Source organism: Chroicocephalus ridibundus, chromosome 3 (assembly GCF_963924245.1).
Source record: "Chroicocephalus ridibundus chromosome 3, bChrRid1.1, whole genome shotgun sequence".
Classification (NCBI taxonomy): domain Eukaryota; kingdom Metazoa; phylum Chordata; class Aves; order Charadriiformes; family Laridae; genus Chroicocephalus; species Chroicocephalus ridibundus.
Window position 1 is genome coordinate 29,931,818 of NC_086286.1, and position 20,509 is coordinate 29,952,326.

Consider the following 20,509-nt stretch of genomic DNA (forward strand, 5'->3'; position numbering starts at 1 on the left):
GCAGGAAACACAAAAAAAAACCCCAAATGAAGGTAAGGAGAAAAATCAGAGGAAAAAGTAGGGACAGGATATATCACCCACAGTAAAGGCTTAAAAAGTTGTAGGAAGTTTACACTAATGTCATGCAAACTAGAGGGGTAAGGTAAGACCCTAATGTGAGATTGGTAACTTCGAGCAAGCATAACTGTTATTGTGCAGTCCTGGATTTAGAAGGGCCATTCTTGATCCTCAAAGAATATCTTACATCATGTGCAATATACAAGATATTTTCCTTTATTTTTGAAAGCACTCTATAAACTTCAGTACTTACGGGAAACACTTTTTTAAAGCAGGGATCAACACACTAGTGGTTGTAGCGCAGTCCTACAAGAGAACTATGTACCCAGTTCCGGAGATGATGATGGCTATAGCAGCATTACTAGGACTTGAGGTATGGAGGCACAAGTTGAGAGAGAGAAGTGCTTGGACAAGCATGAGAAAGTCAGCCTGGACAGAAATAGATGCAAAATATAATTGCAAGACCTTTCTGACTAGATTTGTTAATACAGAGTCAGTCATGAATAATAGTTATGAAACTCGTTTCTTCTATTCATCAGTGTCTACTACAGTACACTTATTCCTCTAGGATTTCAAGAAGGAATTAATCCAAATGCTCACCATGCACACTGGGACGGTGACAGAGATTATGACTGGAAGAATATACAAGAAAAAGGTTTCTTCTTCTATTTTCACCTGCCATAATCCTTGGAGTGGCAAATTCATATTTGGAAGCCTGTCGGGTAAGCTTTTTTTAGAGTTGCTTCACCTTTTGCAAACACTGCTCTCTTTCACAGAAAAAAAAAATACCATAGTTCCTTCTTGTATTTTTAATTTAGTTTGTTTTCCTCTTTGCATTTTAAAACAGAAGTGTTTATTCGCAACTGAGCATTCAAGAGGCCCTTAGAAATGTATCATGTGATATCATACTGCAACTCCACAGTACAACGATTAACTAACAGTAACACTTCTGTTCGCTAAAGTTGCCACTTTATAGATCCTTTCACTTTTCCATTAAATCAAGTCTTGGCTTCCAAACTTGCTGATATGAAATGTTGCTTTGCCATCATATTCACAGGTTCATATTGTTTCTTTTGAATAACTACAAGATTTCATTAAAATTACTATAAAAATGATAAAATGATTGAAAGCTAAACAGCAAAAAACTATGTGCACACAGTAGTTTTACTGTTCAAACTTCTTCCCTAACTAGTTAAGACACCCGAGATATTTGTTGAGCGACTTGTTTTTGAAGTTAGCTGACTGTGTCGGAATAAAGCTTTGCTGCACGTTCACAGGATGCGACCCACAGGATTTTGGATGTCATTAGGTGCTAGGCACTAGAAAAATCGCATTTTTGCAGTAGTACTTGAAGAATATTTGTTGTTCTCTGTTTCTCAGAACCAAACAATGACATGACAATTGCAGGTTATAACCTGTGACAGGAGCTATTATTCCACTGTGCTTGAGGAATAGCTCACAAATCGTAGACCAAATGAAATATGGAATAGAAAGAGAGCATCGCCTCTTCTGAGTAATATGTCTCTTATGAGTTCTGATTTATCCATATCTTTTATGGACTGCCTTCTGTGTTTTTTTGAGACTAATTCACAGCAACGGTCTGAAAAGGTCCTTTTTCTATTAAGAGAAGTCTTCGGTTTTCCTGACAAATGTTTGGAGGGGCAGCTTCCGAAGAAAGCATCGCAATACATTTCCTGAGAAGCCACAGGGCTGCCGCCTCCTGCTCCCCTTTATAGGCCAGGCCCCATTCTGCCCACTGCCTTGGATGGCAAGCAGCACTTGCTTACAGCTGGTCCTGCCAAGCCAGCAGGATGGCAGGCAGGCAAAGGAAGGCCAGTTTCCCAGGGATAGCCCCAAGCTGCCGGACTGGTCGGCCATCAAGGTGGAGGTGGGCATGATGGCCAACGGGTGCTTCCCAGCCACTCTCTGCTGTGCCCCATTCCTGCAAGCCTCAGCCATGTTATAGGCTCTGCTGGCTGATTTCTCGAACCCCCGCTGCTCCCCGCTTTGCAGGCAGAGAGGAGGCTCGGAGCTGCCTTCCCCTGAGCCGGTGCTGAGGGCCCACAGCCCGCCCGCCATCTTGTCCCTGCCTGCCTGTCCTGCTCGTGAGGAGACAGGCAAAACGCAGCGCTCCGATACGTCCCGCATCCCGACAGACCGGTTCATTCCCGCCCACACAGCCAGATCAAACAGTGTTCAGGAAACAATCTGGGATCCATATTAGCGCTCGGTGCCGTCGCCGCCAGGGCAGTTTAGCGGGGTGGAGGGGGCACTGTTTCTAGCACATTCCAATTGACAACAGCTGGGATGGCTCCGCTCTGAGCAGCTGCTTTCACTGCGGCCCCACTGCACCGCCTTTCTGTGTGGAAGGCTTTGTTTTGGCTAGGGACGGGTTTGTTGAGCTTTCTTGCGCTGAAGTGTCACACAGAGACTTTCCCTTTGCCCATGGCATGTGACCCTGCCAACTTATGGGCCTGCATCCCCAATAAGAAAAACACCGTTAAAGAAAAAAAAAAAAGAGAGGGAAAAAAAACCCCTAAAGGTTAATTAACCTCAGGTCTGTTCTCAGCAAAGCAAGGCTGCCATGGATAAGCAATAAAAATAGCTTCTCAATGGTCCTTGTGTCTGTCAGAGACTTGCTCTGTGATCTTTCAGTCAAAACCATGGAAGCGGGAGGGGGAGGAGAGGCTGATTCGCTACTGTCCTTTTCTTGTGCATGTGTTCCCAAGGCTGCCCAGCTCTGTCCTTCAAATCATCTCCACCAGTAAATCATTTAGCTCAACCTGTCACTCTCGGCCATTGTGAGGAGACAAAAGCTACCCATTTAACCCCAACCATGGCTGATTCACGCGGCAGGGAAGGCAGGCTCACAAAAGGAGGCTAGCAGGGAAGGTGGCGGTTGGGTTGGATTTCATGCAGTCTGGTGCTGGTTTTCCCTCTCTTCCCCCCCCCGCCCTTTTTATTTTCCCTCCCCCTCTGTTATTTTAAATTAGCAGCACCTCTCATACTGGGATTGTTTTTTGAAGACCACATGTTTGTCAACAGAGCTGTTCTGCTTCAGTAATTTGACCCCAGCCTGGCTTTAAAAGTTTGAAAGGGCAAGAAGCACACACACCCATATCAGCATATATCTATTGCCCCTTTCACCTGGACAGCTTTTTGGACCATTTTCGTTGCTTAAAAAAAAAAAAAAAAAAAAAAAGTGGAAACAAAACATCCAATTAGTCACAAGGAAACAGAGCTATTCCAGTCAACCTGCTATTTGGAGAAATCTGCACCACAATTATCGGGTTCATTTCACCTGAAGTATTGCTCTAAACCATCAGTTAAAACTCTGCTACCTTGAACCATAACCACTGCCCCGAGTCTGCCCCTCAAATGGGGCATCTCCTGAGTTACAACAGGTTGTTCTCTCTGACAAGAAATCACGCTGCCCTGGTATTTTAAAATTAAAAGTTAGTCCTTTGACAACATAGAAATCAGCTGTTAAGTTTAAGACTTCTTTTCCATAATTACCCTGGCCAAAATTTAATCTTCATGTAACACCTCCTACCCCTAAACAACCAAAATACTGGAAAACTGAACAGGCCATTGGAGAGCAACAAATTCACATGGTGCTGACAGTAAAATGAAATGCATAGAGAAACCAAGCAATACTGCAGATAGTTTCACGATTTATTCCTTTCCCCCACCAAATTCCAGAATACCCCTAGTGAGCACAGAATCGGCCAGAAAGAAAACTGTAATTTATACATAAAATATACCTGCAAATATCCACAATTTAATTTCTAATGATACTGTCATTGATCCACAGGAGAATTCTTCAGTAATTACCAACCAAGTGTAGTGCCCTGTTTTAAGAACCAAGCACTGAAGTTGACAGACTCACAAGACCAAAATACACTACATCTGTGCTTCTCCAGGGACATCCCCGATTTTTGTTATGCATGTGAGATCCAAGAAATGATTATGTATTATACATTTTTTGGAATCTTTTTAATGTGCCTTCTAACAACAAGCAGTTCAGGATGTGGTTATTGCTTAGTGTGTTAGACATGTTTACTCTCCTGTTGGGCATTTAAAATGCCTTAAGTTCTCTTTTCACTATGAATTGTGTGTCAAAATGTTGGTTTGGATATCAAATTCTCTCGTAACCCTGTCATTAGGAAGAGACTTTGTCTGCCTGAGTCACTCTTTTGAGTCTTTTGTTTTGTTTTTTGTGTTCCCCTGACAGGTCTATCCTACACCTTTCTATAGCTAGCAGAGTAAAGCAGAGTTGGGAAAACATGTTTTGCATTACTGAGTTCGCAGTCTCACTGTAAGCTTTCTCACAGATTCATCTTCAGTGAAGGGCGGAGGGGTGGGGGAGAAAACATGCTTTTCCCTGAGACTGCAGAGTATGTGAATTGCCTTCTCTTTCAACCTATGGGGCAGCCTTCACAGATTTCAGCACAAATGGAAAAAATATCTGATTTCCCATTCCATCTGGATTCAGTTTCTTTCTTCCTCTTTGTATAGTTTCTTAGAGACATTATGGAGCTCACTGGAGGGGCTGCTTACACATGACTATGGCGGCACTGGGCACACTGCCAGAATTTCACTCCAGGAGGCTGCAACAGGAATCTTTAATTAACTTGAACCAAAACACTGAATGGCAAAGAACAAAAGAGTGGGGGTGGAGAAGGAGAGGAGGAAGGGAGGGAGCAGAAAATAATGTTTCCCATGCTAGACTCTCCAATTTTGGTCATGGTTTGACATGATCATAATGTCGTCCCTTAAATGTATTTACTAGAGCATAGGTAATAATTCCTAACTCCTGCCTTATTCAGCAAATTTTGCCTTTCTGCTCATGGAATGAGTATCTGTGATTGCCCTTTCTACAACGTAGTGATCAGTATTCTCTGGACTCTTATATTAACATACAGTTTGATTACATATATCCTCTACAATTTACAAGTTTCTAAATATGAGATGACTGAGGATTCAGCAGCTTCAACATTGCATAACTACACTCTAACATTGTGACAGTGCCTAGGAGTTCCAGACATTGAACACGATCCTACTCTGCCAGGCATAGTACCAATATGGTATGTCCCTGTTCTCAAAAGTTTACATTCTAAGCATAAGCAAAAATTAGATACAGACAGATGAATAAAGTAAGTACTTACTGAAACAACATTATTCATTGTTGTGAGATGTTTTCAAAACAGAATGGATAATGTTTCACAGTCATTTTGCAGAAACATACAAGATGCAAAGCAGTAAAAAAATCAGGCCTGAAATACTTTTCTCACTTGAGCTCAAGGGAACGTGTGGCATGGCTTCTTTGCTGTCCATTTCCTGGTTAAATATGTATGCAGAATAGTTACTCTAAATGCAAAACTAATGGTGATTTCATGCATATTCATTCAAGTGACTTTGTGATCGAGGCTCTGATACTGTTCTAGCTAATGAGGCTCAGTTGCTCAAATATTTGTGAAAACAAACATAGCAAGGACTTGTACATGCTCAACATGAACTTATTTACACATTCAAAGGAATATTCAAGTGTGAATTGATTTGCCAGTTGGTGGTTGGGAGTGTATTATGTTTGCATCTTTTGGCTTAATGACTTCCTAAAAGAATCCAGTTTGCGCTCTCTCTGGTCAGAACCAACCCATGGTGGCTGGGGACAAGCAAGAGATTCACTTTAAAAACACAGGCCTGACCCACACTGAAATATTAATGCGGACGTACCCAAATTCCAAAGAAATATTTCATCCTCAGAAGCATATATACTTTTTCCTATCCTAAATTTCCAAAACAAATTAAATCAAAAAAGTATTCTTAATTTCCTGTTTTAAGCTGAAGTTTGGTATTGCTGCCTAAACATTTATGGCAAAGAAATCATATTTCACTGCTCTGTAAAGCAATCGTGTACTTGCTGAGTACAGTGTGAAAACCTGACATAGAGACAAGTTCCAGAATCCCCTCAAAACAAGACGTTTTCCACAGAGGCCCAAGGTTGTGTCTTCCTCAAGTTACGTTGGGAGTAGCTGCAAAAGAATTTAAGAATCTTTAAACCAAATGTATTATTTTTGATAAGGCCCTGCTCACGTTTACAGATATCAGGGGGCCTGGGGTAAAAGAATCAGTGAATGTGCCTTAGAGAGGTCTCTGGAATTTTTTTGCAGCTTCATTGGAAGCCATAATACACATCAGAGAGCAGACTTGGAGATGTATCTATAATATATATCTCCAAATTTTTTTTTTATATATATATATATGTATGTATGTTATATATGTATATAAAATTATATTTTTATATATAACCTTTTTCTGAGCCAATTTGATTCACCTAACTTAAAAAGAATTATGCATGAGCTGTACGAGGAGTGCATTCTGAGTTTACATAACGTTTCTATCTGCTAAAATACAAACTCTGCTGTGAGTCTAGTGTAACTACAGAATAACTTTATTTAATTCAAAGGCATTAAATTAGATTTAATAGCATGAGAAGACTTTCTCTTCCAAGTATTTTTCTCTCTCTCTAATTAAATGTATATATATTTGTGTGTGTGCGTGCATGCCCACACATAGATAGATACGTAGATGGATAGATACCTGCTACTTTACCAAAACACACTCCACGAGGAATTCAGCATGGTTATTGGAACCTGTGAAGAATAAGCATGATACAATAGTTGTTCTCCACCTAATTATTAGTATGCTGGCTCATTCTGCACTAGAATCTCTTTTAAACATTTAAAGATGTTACTTACATACACCTACACTGAGGGCAGCATTAGTTGCTTCTGGCCTTACTTGGGCAGATGGATTAATCTTCGCAGTATAAACCAATCTCTCACGCAATATAGTCCAACTTAGAGGCTTCTCTGAAATCTTCTGTTGTTGTTATTTAGTTTCCTAAAAAATATCAAAATGAGAAAATGGTTTCAAATTCAAAGTGACAGCAGAATAAAACCTCTTGAAAGCCCTAATCAGCATTCATTCCTCATGTAATTCATTCCACTGAGGACAGTAGAGATAGGGCTGAGGCAAAGTTAACTCACATTATTTTCATGTGACAAATAACCCGGATTTTTTTGTACTGGCTGATTTTTAACTGTGTCAAGTGTTCACCATTAGAAGTGAAATTATTGATGTGTATATTAACAGCCTTTCACTACAAAGGCAAATATGGGCTATCCTGTTCCATTTTCTTTCACGTCAACTTTCTGCCGGAGTTTAGCAATTCCCTTTTCTAGTGAAAATGAGTCCGTTCTGAGTGACAAATGGCTGTTAGAAATTCTGAATACATGTAGTCCCAATAAAAATAAAGTTGCCATCATCAGAAATTTAAAAGTTGTAAAATCGCTCGAGTCAAAACAGATCATTTCACAGAAAGGCTCACAGACCTTTTTTCACTAGCTGACGTACCCCCAAACTCAGCGGGCTTTCATTCTATGGGAGCTGCTCACTGGTGTGCCAGTACTGCTTTCTAGTTTGCTTCATGATTACAATTCCCACTAGTTTCCAGGCATTCCTAAATAAGGCCCAACACTTCTCTGCATTAAGATTCTGCCTTACATCAGACTTCAGCAATTTTCACTTAAAAAAAAAAAAATAAATGAGGAGGATATCTGAGAATTCTCTTAGAGCAGAATTTAAATTAAATCTCCTTATTAATGATGTATGGATTTCTTTCATTGTTTAGGAGGCCTGTGAGCAGTTGAAAGAAACAAGAAGGCTTTTAGTAATGGGCACTAACAGCACCATTGTGCTTGCATGGAAGCTCTTGGCCATTCAGTGTCACAGGGTCAAAAACAATCCAAGCTCCCACACCAAAGCAGTCTGTAGAAGGCCACACAGACCTCACAACAGTCAGTCTTTAGAGCTTGGGTGGGTTTCGGTGAGTGATGTGTTAAGTTCAGCATTGGGAGGTAGGGAGGAAATTAATTTTTTATTAAAGTTCACACTCATTCAAACTTCCCAGGTCCATTTTTGATTTTCTGAGTTAGGTTGAAAAATCTGATGGCAACAAGCTAAAGCACGAATTAGAATTATTATGAAACAGCCTTCATTTCGAATTCTTTTACTTCCGGTTGTCTGGCAGATCTCTCTGTCAAGCACTGGGCATAGTGTTGCTGCCTTGCAAATAATAGGAATAGAAATCATAGAGGTATACAGAGCAGGGGATGGGGGAGAGGAAACAGGACTAGGAAAGGAATTTATTTGACTTAGTGAACCTTATGAACCATTGTATTTAATTGCTAAGAAAATATTTGAGTCCCTTTTTATCTGCTCCTCCTCTCCTCTTCCAGCTTTTGCAATGTGTGACCTGGATGGTGCTTTAAGTTGCAGATGGCAGTCAAAGAAGTCTCACATACTTCAGAGGGAAGTTAACTGCACATCCCTGCATAAATAAACAGTAAATCCTGCATTTTGCTGCATAATACCAGGCACAGGTTACAGATGTATATTGATTATCCATATACAACTCCACAGTATGTACACATTCTAAAGCATGAAAATGTGTTGCTGCAAGGCACATAATTTATAGTGATTTGCTGTGTCACTGAAAAGAATTTGATAACCTGAAAACCCCAAATGTTGCCAAAATAACAATATATTGTAAAAAAACTTCTTTTCTTTTCAAAAAAGTATGCTATTCTATTCTCACTAGTGTCAGGAAAACGTAATAGGATGGGAGAAATAAAAAGCTTTTCATGCACACAATATGCATCAATGTTCCTATTCCAAACGCATGCAGAGCACGGTGCTTTTTTTCTGATATTTACCTTCTCACTCATGAAGAAGTTCTACTTCTCTCCTGGCTTCACAACTCTGGCAAGGCTTTCTTTTCAGTCTTTACTATTACCCCATTGCAATCTTTACCACACGAGTTTGAGAGAGTATTTTTGTTTCCCAGGGGTTCAGAGGTATTACTCTAAAACCAATTTTGTTTCAGTCTCACGTCAGAACCGTGCAGGAGGCATTCAGAACCACAAGGAGCAAAGTTGGTAACTGAGGACTTCTATTTTTGACTGGTGTTTTAAAGTAAAGAAAGAATGTTTACCTTGTGTTTTGAGTGAAACTAATGGTAAACCACAGCAGATCTGTTGGTGTTTTGTGCAGTGATGTTCTTAGATTAGAAGCAAAATTTCTTTGTGAGGGGGCTAACAATACTGCAGGGGGCCATCTTGCTTCACTGAACTGGAACATCCAGTCTTTTGAGAGCACTCACACATTAGGTCGTAAGATTACTCTCACTATAGCAACCCTCTCCGCTACAATCCTTTTTTTTTTTCTGTTTTTTTTTTCCTGTTTGATTTTTGTTTATTTTTTAAAAGAAGTCGCTTTATAAGTTAGCATTGCCACTACCTATTATCTTTCCCAACATCTTCTACCCTTTCTCTTCCTAAATTTTCTCCACTACCCAGCCAGTTTCAGTTCATTTTTTTTTCAATGTTCGGCTTCCGCACTTCAGTTTGTATATAGGGTTGGGTTTTTTTTACAGAACTAAGCAAGGACAAGAACGTGGTGCTCTTTATCCGGCAGGATCAGTAGAATGTTGAATTAGAAAATTCAGGGCTCCTCTTGATCACTTTGATAGTTTCTCTGAAAACTAGGCTTTGTCTCTATGACCCTCTAGTTGAGTGATGGGGTAGTCGTGAATGAAAAGTAGATACTCTATGAAATGGTCTGAATCTCATCTATCTGATGAAACTGCTGTATTATTGAAGGTGTTGGAGTAAAATTAATCAGCTAGTTGGTATCAGAGAAGAGAAAACATGAACATCAATGAACAGCTGTCTCTGCAAATAAGAACACCTTAAACAGTAGCATGACTGAAGTCTAGGGACGAAAAAAGGTAGATCTTCAAGAAGTCTCTGAAAAACCAAAGCAAGCTGTTTAAGCCTGACCAGACTCAGGGAAACTTCAAGGCTCCTGGATCCAGTACTTGTATCCAAATACAGCTGCCTGCTGAGTAGGGAAGTGGAGCCTGATCTGGGATCTTGAATGAAGACTTATTTGCAGTTTATTGGCGACCAGATCCGTAGGGGTAATGATCGGTACCTGTCTTGAATATATCTGTTCCTGAATATTACTGATCCTTTGGTCTATAGAGATTCTTCAAAGGCAGGGAACAGGACAGAGGACACAATTTAGATGCCTGTTTCTATTTTTGACACAGACTGAGACACGCAAGAAAAGCTATAAGGACAAATTTATAGCAAAACACAGGAGATATAGTGTGAGAAAAACATAAACTGGTTATTACAAAAGGTGAGCTCCACTATAAGTATCTAACACAGCACAGCTTATCCGAATAAAGATTTATCTTTTCTCCAACCTTTTGACAGCTAACTGGCAAGTAAAATCCTGTTCAAGAAACTGTGTCAAAAGAGCAAGCCAGACATGTTGGGAGCAGCGTTTGTTTTAACTGAAATATATACTGCATGCCTAACCCCAGTATGGAAAGCAAAAAACCTAGATTATGCGACGCACCTAAGAAGAGGGTTTCTAGACCTCACTCACTGCTGGAAGGGAGGGTCATTATCTTAGTGATGAAGTCTGCTTTTGTCCCTGGAGAAATAAAAAAAACGAGCTAGCCAGCTACATATGAGCCGGGTTTAGGTTGCCGACCCTTGATCGGGTGTTGACAGAAGCTGGGAAAAGGAGGAGGAGGTTTTGTTGGCTTGAATCTCATGCTCTGCCAAAGCTGTTTTGAAACTAAGTTGGAAATTTCCTTGCAACACCACATGTGATAACAAAAGTGACCTTATAGACAAAATATTTAACTTGCTGCTTCAGGATCCCAGACGGCTGTTCATATAGCTCAGCATAAAAAGCGAAAGAAAGAAGACAGTGTATCACACTCTGCTGAGCTGCACAATGCTATGAAGACTCAAAAATATTTAGTCATCCATCACCATCCATCACCAATATACAGTATTACAGGCACCTTGGATAAAATTTCTAGTGTTATTCTTCATTTCATTCCTCTTTTATGTGGTCTTTTTATGTGATCTTCCATCAAAGGACTGAAGCAATGGAATTGGCCCTTTTAGCAAGAGCAACACAGTCTAATATAGGGCCAGCACTGTTAGCTAAAAAGTGTCCTTTACAGCAATAAGTTTTAAGTTGTTCTGTATATGCAGGGACTATTTTCTGCACTACAGCTTTATCTTGCTTCACATATTGATGTGGCTGATCAGGACATCACTGTTTCTTTTCCATAAGAACAGCGCACTGAAACTAGATGGCTGGTGCAGCTGGCTCAGTAACTGGGCTGCCCTCAGCCAGCCCAGTGCAGTGTAGCAGGAGTGGGATCAGTAGGAGTACTTGTCACTTGGCAGAGGAGCTGCCATGGAATAGTCCAGCTCTCCCCCTTTCCCATCCATACGGGAGCTCCATCAGTCCCTGACACAGGACACGGATTTCAAATTATAGTAGAGGTGGCACTGGCAAAGGCTTGTTGTGTCCATGTGAAGAACAGTTTGGTGATCTCAAACCATTTCCTAAAATAGAAGCCACACAGCACAGAGTGATACCTAATTGGGCAGTCTACGGGCAGAGTCTAGGATGTTTATGACTGTACAGTGATTTATCTATTAACCCTAGGGATAGTACACGGTAGATGACAGTACAACTGTTGGAAAAGCAGCGTGAGAAAGCCTGCTGCCCTGCACCAGGGCCTGTTTGGTACTGATCCTGTGGCTGAACAGAAGCGCCAGTGTCAATGTTACATTCAGAGAAAGAAATGTTAAAGCTCCAGTTAATAAAGGCTGCTTATGCCGGAGTCAGCTAACTTTGGTCAAGCAATAAACTTGGAAGTCTTTTCCCCCAAGGGCTTCCTTTTTTGTCTCTAAAACAAAGGAAAGTGAAATGAAAACAAGAAGTCCAGACTATATAGCAGAGCATTATGTGACTAAGCCAGCTGCTGCTCTGATACTGTTATTTTTGTAGTCCAGCCTATTCTGACAGAAGGAAAAGCCTAAGTCTGCCCACAGACCTGGTGCTTTTGATAGCTAGACAGGGCAGTGTACACTAGTATGATATTCTTTAGCCCTGTGAACCTACACCCGTATGATAGGGAGTCTGAGCTGACAACAATATATAGCGGTTGAAAAAACATTTACTATTTATTTACTTCTACTAGCAAAAAAGAATCGTGGGAGTAGTTTGACTAACTCTATTGTTCAGGTACTCGTTCATTAGGTGCTTAGTTACTTTTAACACTTCCAAAAGTGCAGCAAGTTATTTACCAAAGATTCCAGCTTCAGCAAAGATGCCCTCCAGCCCTGTGAACTTCCAGCTTTTCATGCACTAGTGTTTTAATGAAAGCCAGGCAAATATCTAACAGGGCTGGGTTGAGGTAGTTGTGAAGGGGGTGGGGGGGAGGTTTATATTAAAATGCAATACAGCACCAAAGACAGTGATAAAGACTAAACAAGAGGAAAGCCTTCCCTCCCTGCACTCGTTTAGCAAGCACATGGAAATAATTGTTGGCCCAGAGACACATATCCATAATTCCCATTGTGCTTCGAGAGCCGGCATACCAGCCCTGTGCACCCTTACAGAGCGCTCCGAGTATTGGAATGCAAATCTGCACACCAAGTGTCAGGACTTGCGTAGCCAATATTCTCACAATAAGCAACACTATCAATGAGAACAAGGCTCCCCAGAGCAGGTCCGCAGCCATGGAGCTTTCAGGAGTTCATCAGCATGGGAAAGACTTGTACGTGAAGCGGCTCTCCTGTGTTCAAAATAATTGATTTACTATTTGTGTTTGATCAAGCCTGAGTTTAATCCAGTGTGTTAAAATAAGGAGACGCTCATTGAAACAAATAAGGGCAACTCAAATAATTCAAAAACATGTTGTTGATATTTTGATAGCAATGAGTTTTTAAAAATTCAGGGATATTTCAAAGAAAATTATGTGTTTCTTTTGACTAGGTCATAAACGACCAAAGCCAAGAAGTTTCTTCTATGAGCTGCATCACAGAACTGAAGAAGGGTCAAAACTGTGTGTCATGCAGACATGTCAAGTTGCTTCTCTCCCAGTGTGCCAGACCGCTTGAGGTGACAAAAGCAAGCGGGTAGGTGACAGGACCTGGGCAGGGAGGCAGTGATGCTGGGCTCCTGCCAGGGAGCATGCTGTCCAGCCTGGCTTTTTCTCCACACATGGATCACACTCCATCCCCAATGGCATTGCCTCCCCACCGTTTTCTGACCCCGCATGCTATATGTCATGACTGCATCGGCAGCTCACAGATCAGGCTGCCACACTGCCTGGGATTGTGGAAGGGGAGAAAACCATCATGTCATAAGAGAAATGAGATGCAGAGTTAGCTGCCAGGGACTCAGTTGCATGAAGCAAAGCATAAAATGCCACAGGTCTCAATTCAAGCCTCTTTCCCCAAGGCAAGCAAGACAGACTGTTTTATCATTTAGATAAAAATCAAATGTTTAGTAGACTGAGGTTAAATTTTGCTTTGGGGGCATGGAAGATTACTGTTTGGATTTGAATTGGCACTATGGAAAATACTCTACATCCTGAGCACCAAAATGCTTGCTGCAGACAACACTCGCTCAACTTCATTAAGTGAAGAGGACTGTGTGAAAATCAGCACTTTCACGTTCAACAGGGTCTCTCGAAGTGGGACACTTTACTCACACTGGCAAGACAGTTGACACTTGGGACAACGTAGTAACAATAACTAATGGAACCAGAAGATTCATACTCTGACCCAGACTCCTATGTGCTTATTTAAGGAAGAAAAAGAGATGTAATTACTGGGAATGTAGGCCTTTAGCTCTGTAGCTATTTTCTTGCTTTGGGATAAAGACAGAACGATCATCAACAAAACAGCTTTGCTAAATTCAAGTTAATGACTGAAGCCAGTGCACAAGCTACACAGACTTACAGTGGGTGCATTTGAAAGATGTCAGTGGAGGACTGAAAAACTGTTTTTCACAGAAACACAGAAAATAATTTCCCGATTGATAGGGAAATAATAATTTTGAGAACTAAAATTCTACTTTCACTGCTACTTTTCATATCACACCCTTTCAAAAGAGAAATTCAAAACTGGAACAAATCAGTTAACGCCATATTTATAGAGAGAGAGATTTATAATGAAATAGAATTTTAAAATGACCATACTGAACTAGGTGCATGTGGAAATATAAAAATACAAACAGTGATGCTTGTTATCAGAAAACAAGACAGGAAATTAATAATGTAAGGTTTTAGCATCCTATCTGACAAAAGAAGAAACAGATGTCACAATGAACTCTTCTCGTAACTTCATAGCATGGAGACTCTTTTCATCAGCTAATAAGATGCAACCACTTAAAGCAAAAGCAGGGTGTAACTGCTTGATTTCTCCCACATAAACCCCGCTTTGTTGTTACTGCTCTTGCCTCACTATCTTGATCATAAATTGTTGTTCATAACTTAGAGCTGGGAGGCACCATCAGTGATGTAAGTTTTCTTGACATAGGGCTCTAAGGGATGGCTTTGCCACATCCTTCACAGCCCTGTCTTATAGATGTGGCACTATGATTTGAAAACAATAAAATAAAAAATTACTGCAGTAGAAATATTGTTGCATGTCATCAGGATCTACAAAGTGAGTCAGAACTAGGCTGGGAACATTTTAGGGCTTCACGGTCACATATGATTCCAGGACCAAGAAGTTCATGCTCTGAGCCTAAAGTTGCAGTCTTAGAAGAGTATGATTGCATTTGAGAACAGACAGTCGGGCTGTTTGCTCAGAAGCACCGAAACTCCAGCCTCTTTAATGCACTAGTGCTCTTACAAATGATCTATTGTACTTTCTGCTGTTTACAGAGCCAGGTTTACGCCTGTGTGGAGAAACAGACTGGTAAACAATATTGATAAGACTGCGCTCCAGCATTTGTGGGAGAAGCTGAATGAAGAGTTAACAATTAAAGTCCTACTAATGATAATGCAGCTTGGTTACCTGCCATCAGAAAAGAGTTACAGCTCGATTTTTGATTACTTCTTCATTTCCTAGAGAAAATATACTGCACTAGACCAATGAGCAGAGACTGCAGGTCTACTCTCAAAGCCCACTAGTACGACAAAGGGAACACCAGTCCTGGAACTAAGAGTTGTCCCCTCTGTCTCCCATATGCAGGCAGCACAGCTCTGCTGCAGAGAGCATTAAGGGCACCAGCACTGCCCTCTCATTCTTCTTCTCTGGCTCATGGACATGCTCAAACTGAGCACAGTAATGCTACACCCAGCAGCAAGGATGTGGAACACCTCCCCTAGAAAGCACCGAGGTGTAAGGAATTGCTGCATTCCTTCCTCACCACAGTTTCCTTCCGTAATTTTTTTTGTGCCAAAGGTGTGAATGCTAACCAGCAGTTTCAGCTATATGTTTTTATAACTTTCTAGGCCTCCTTTACCACCATGTTCATTCAGAGACGACTGTTGGAATCCCTGCTGTCACTACACTTCCAAGGTGGGTTCCACTTCTCTAGGCTCAGTCTTGACGCCTGTGTAGACTGCAAGTCATGCCTAAGGTATTTTGAGTCATTGTTTATTTTACCAGCTATCACAATCTTTTAAGGAGCAAGATGGGTTAAATAAATAATGTAACGAGCTACTAGCAAGTCTTTTCCTCTCCCCCACTCCCAGCCTGCAGAATAGTGATCATTGAACCACACTGTAAATTAGCTGTAATGAAAAAAAAAAGGAGAGGGGAAAAAAAGAAGAGAAGCAAAACAGGAAAAAGCACATTTGAGCTTCAGAAGGTTGCATCTCAACTAAAGAGTATTGTCATTGGTGAGGAAAGAAAACACAGAAATGTTTTTTAAGGGGTTAAATAAATATTTTCGAGATGAATATTAGGTATCCATTAATGTCTGTCTGTTTAGTCCACCCTAATATCCATCCTTCAGTTATCCTGTTACCAAAATGAGAGAGAGAGAAAGCGAGAGAGGCTTTCCCTTTAATTTGCTTTGCAGTCTGATGGTTGAAGATAAGAAAAAAACCCAAAACCTTTCTGGCTGTTTTGAATGAATGGTCAAAGGTACCTTTGCGGCTCCTTCACAGGGTGAACTAATCTGTGACAACTGTAGCTAATCTGATAAGAAGGCCCGCATGTGTGCTAATGTGCTAATATGAGGGGATTCAGAGCAGTCAGCGGTCGGGAAAAACCACCGCTTCCTAAATGGACCCTCATATGCGACAGCCCTGGCCAACATATGCGCATTTTAACACTCGCTTAACAGGGAGACAATGCGGTGGCCTTTGTTGTGCAACACAGAGGCCCGATTCTCATGGTGGGAATTTCTGCCTCACAGGCGACATTCTTTCAGATGCGATGCAAGGAGCTGGTGGCCTGGCCGCGGCCCGGAGCTGGGGCTGCAAGGACTGCAGGGCTCGGCAGAAAGGCTACGTGTACACGTGCAAAAGGAAAGGCCCTCCGCTTATTCCTTCCCTGAGAGGCTGAAAACCTGGCTAATCCCCGCGTGTGGGTGCACGAGGGAGGGCAGGAAGGAGAGAAAAAGGCAGAGAAAGGGAGGAAAGAGGGAAGAATCAGCTTAAACATGTTGGACCAGGTCTCTAGCTGTGATAAAACCAGCTTGTAGGCTATGGTGCTTTATCTAGAGCTATAATCAGGTTGACACAGGCTGCTCAGAGAGGTTGTGGAGTCTCCTTCACTGGAGATACTCAAAACCCGCCTGGATGCGTTCCTGTCCAGCCTGCTCCAGGTGAACCTGCTTTGGCAGGGGGGTTGGACTAGATGATCTCTGAAGGTGCCTTCCAACCCCTACAATTCTGTGATTCTGTGACACCAATCTGTAATGTTTTGCTGTGTTTTATTTTCTATATTGTCCTTGGAGGAGAGTTCTTAAGTGCTCCACTGGAAAGATTAAGTAACATTTCCTTGCCCCCTGGACTGTTTTACCTCACCCTTAGGATAAGTTATCTGAGAGGGGATAGGCACCTTACTTTTAGTATAGACCATGCAATAGGGAAGAAGACTTCATGACACTGAAACTTGAAACTTCAAGAGACAGAGAGTTCAATATTGGCCATGGTTGTGATGCCTCTTCTGGACACAAATGTGCCCTGCAGACTGGGTGGACCCTAGTCAGTTCCCCACCGTCCTTTGTTTTCAGGTGTCCTACAGCAAAATGAAAATAAAAGTGTGAGCCAATACATACCTGGAGACAAAGTCTACTCACCTAAGAGAGAAAAGTTTACTAACTGCCTCTTGTGAGTGGGGAACAAAAAATTTTCAGTTGTGCCTTTGTCTGGTTGGTGCCCAGCACCTTTCCAGCATGGCTGGTGCCAGACAGCACAGTTACCATGAGCCTGACAAAAGCACACGGACAATGGGCACAAGTGGAAATACAGAAAATTCCATTTAAACGTAAGAAAAATACTTTTTTACTGTGAGGGTGACCAAACACTGGAGCAGGTTGCCCAGAGAGGTTGTAGAGTCTCCACGCTTCAGAGACACTCATCGAACTAGACACTGTCCTGGGCAAGCAGCTCTAGCTGACCCTGCCTGAGCAAGAGGTTGGATGAGACGAGGTGATCTGCAGAGGCTTCTTCCAACCTCAGTCATTCTGTCATTCTGTCACTCTAAGAGTTCAGTGTATTCCCCATCCACAAGTCTCATCCATAGTTATTTCATTTGACTGACAGCACAATGACAAGAGCAAAGGGAGAGCAACACTAATATTAGCTCTTTTATCTCAAACAACATTCCTGTTTCACTGTGAGGGAAAAATAAAACTCAGGGAACATCTAAGCTGCAAACATGGCCTCAGAAAAGTGCTCTTCAGAGCACTTCAGATCCACAGCACTTTGGTCCAAAACACGGACCAGACTTACCCAAGAATTCCCGTAAGAGCATGACCCTGGTTTTACAGCTGCGGGCTTTTTAGCCTTCTTCCATTCAAAACACATTCCCATAGCAGAGCTGACAAAAGTGGTGGGATTCACCAAATGCTGAGTAGTGTCTGGGGTACCTGTAAAACAATATTATTTTAGCTACTCAAGACCTGTTTGATTTTTCTCAGCATTCTGAAAGTATTAGTGAGTAAGAATAACTGTTGTGTTTCTAAATATGTAAATGGAGAAATCTTATTGATTCCTTTCCACTTTGTTGCATTCAGGGATAGTATTTTATGCTTGAGTTTTGAACGCATAACAATTGACCCCTACTGAATAGTGACGACATTTCCTCTCAGAGGAAGTCCTGAGGGAAGGAAGGTCCCGCATAAACAAACTTCCACTCAGCACAATAGAGTAGGCCATAAATGCGACCATTTTTTCAGGGCATGGGTGAGGCTGACACTCTCTTCCTGCTCATGCAGGCCAGGGCTTATCGCAGTCCCGTTTCCCTGTAATTTAAATGTTTGCCTAGCTTCTAGTTCATTTGTATTTTTCCCCACACAGTGCAGATGTATCCCATTTTCCTGTTGCTGTGGAACACAGCCACAGTTTCCAACAGTGTTACATAAATGACCATCTGTGGTAAAAAAAAAAATGCTGATGCACAAGATTGCAGTGTGAGAATTTTAGCTAGCTAGCAAAACTTATGCTATTAATACTTTTGACGCTTCCTGACAATAAAGGCAAAATGCAGTGTTCCCTCTGTTTTAGCACACTTTAGATACATGACAGACAGCCACTGTTGCTGCGTGCAGGGAAGAAGCTCCAGGGAAAAGTTAAATAAAAGCTATGCCTAGCTTTCCTTAAGCTTTTCAGCAGAGTAAAGGCAGACTAAACTAATGAAAAGTTATTATACTTATCATGAGAGCGGTACCCAATGGAAATAAAGAAGAATACTAAGGTTTCATCAGCATATTTTTGGCATCTTTGCATTTGCTGACTTCCAGAATCAGCAGAGCTGGGAACACTGAAACCAATGCACAGATCTCTGCGACTGGTGCAACCGTTGTCATAGTAGATGATGGCAGTAGTACATTGACAGTACTTGTGTGGATGGGGATGAGAGGAAATGAAGATCTTGTCAGTGACTTTCACAGACACTTGGTGCCATTCCACGTGCTAGAGGGGCACAAGGGCTGTGGGGTTTTTTTGATCACCCCAAGACTGACACTTGCTGCCTCGTTCTCTTCAAAATACTGCTGTAGCAAACCTTCCTTTTCCCTGCCTTTGACTCCTCATCCTCTGGTCACTCATGTCTCACAATAAATCTCTCTTCCTTTCTTATGCATCACCTTGCCCAGATAGTCCTGGCTACCTGCCGGCTCCATATCAGATTTCACTTTCCCCCACCTTCCTGACTTCTTTAAGTTCTAGTTCAGTTCAAAGTTCCCCTCAATCCAATTCGCTATTCTGAAACCCAAAAGCCACAGTGACACAAATTAAACCTTTCCAGGATGTCTGATTAAGAGTGAAACAGTATGTGTTTTCTTAGTTGTTTTTTTTTTTGCCTTCCTTTTTTTAGCAAATGTTGAACTATTATGTTTGAAATTTGCAGTAAAAAAAAAAAGTGCGGGCAGACATACATTACGTAAAATTTTATTCCAAATGGGTGAAGTTTGTGAAGCCTATACACCAGGATCAGATAGGTTTGGGCAACCTTAATAACTTGTGCCGATAGGCATGCATAGTTATATATACGCGCATGCTCTTCTGATAACCGTGCCCGAAGTGCACTCACAAAATAAGCGCATTCATGCACCAACAAGCAAATATGTGTACAAAACAGAACTATGAATATTGCAAGTATCTGCATGTGCCACAGCGTCGGCTTTCTCAAACTTGCACTTTGCACGTATGATTATTTTTCAGCTCTTACAAAACACTTTGAAAGTATTCATGCTCATTCAAATTTAACTTCTGAGTCCTTTTAGCAGTAGCTCTTGAGCACCTATCAGTTTTCAATCCTCTGATAGAAAATTATTCTATTATTACTTTCTACAGATGATTTCTATGAATGGCGGAATGTGATTTTGTTCATTCATAAATAGCAGCAACAGGCAGACATGTCCATTAATAATACACTAACAATAATAATTAACCATAACAATAATAACAGACAAACAGTACAAGGAGGAGAGCAATTTGCTGTAACATCCAGATCTAGAGAAAATTGATAAAAACAATGAGGTTTTCTTTACCTGTGAGATTCAAATGTCATTTCATTTGAATTTCTTCCTCTTTTCTCTCTTCTCTCACATTTTTCCTGTAGACAAGAAACTTTTGTTTTGTGGTGCAAGGAAAAGAATGCGAATGAAAAGTAATTCACACAAACACATATGCTCACACACAATCCCCAAGAATTCTGAGTTCCTGAAAATTTTAGGCACATCTCCTCTTTGCCAAGTTAGGCCAGATTTCCTTCTAATTTTACAGAAATGGATACGCAAGTCTCTAGTTTTCTCAGCTGCCACTGTGAACTGCTTGTCATAACCTTAAGAGACCCTGAGAAATCAAAGCATC

General features: G+C 41.3%; 1 long non-coding RNA gene across 1 annotated transcript; it reads right to left on the reverse strand.

Annotated features, from left to right (window-relative positions):
- Window positions 1-17,037: 17,037 nt before the first annotated feature.
- Window positions 17,038-20,252, reverse strand: LOC134512814 (uncharacterized). The gene is made up of 3 exons (XR_010070251.1): window positions 20,188-20,252; window positions 17,927-18,063; window positions 17,038-17,210 (listed from the first exon to the last, which is right to left on the reverse strand). It is a non-coding gene; the product is annotated as an uncharacterized LOC134512814 (long non-coding RNA).
- Between the last annotated feature and the right edge of the window lie 257 nt (window positions 20,253-20,509).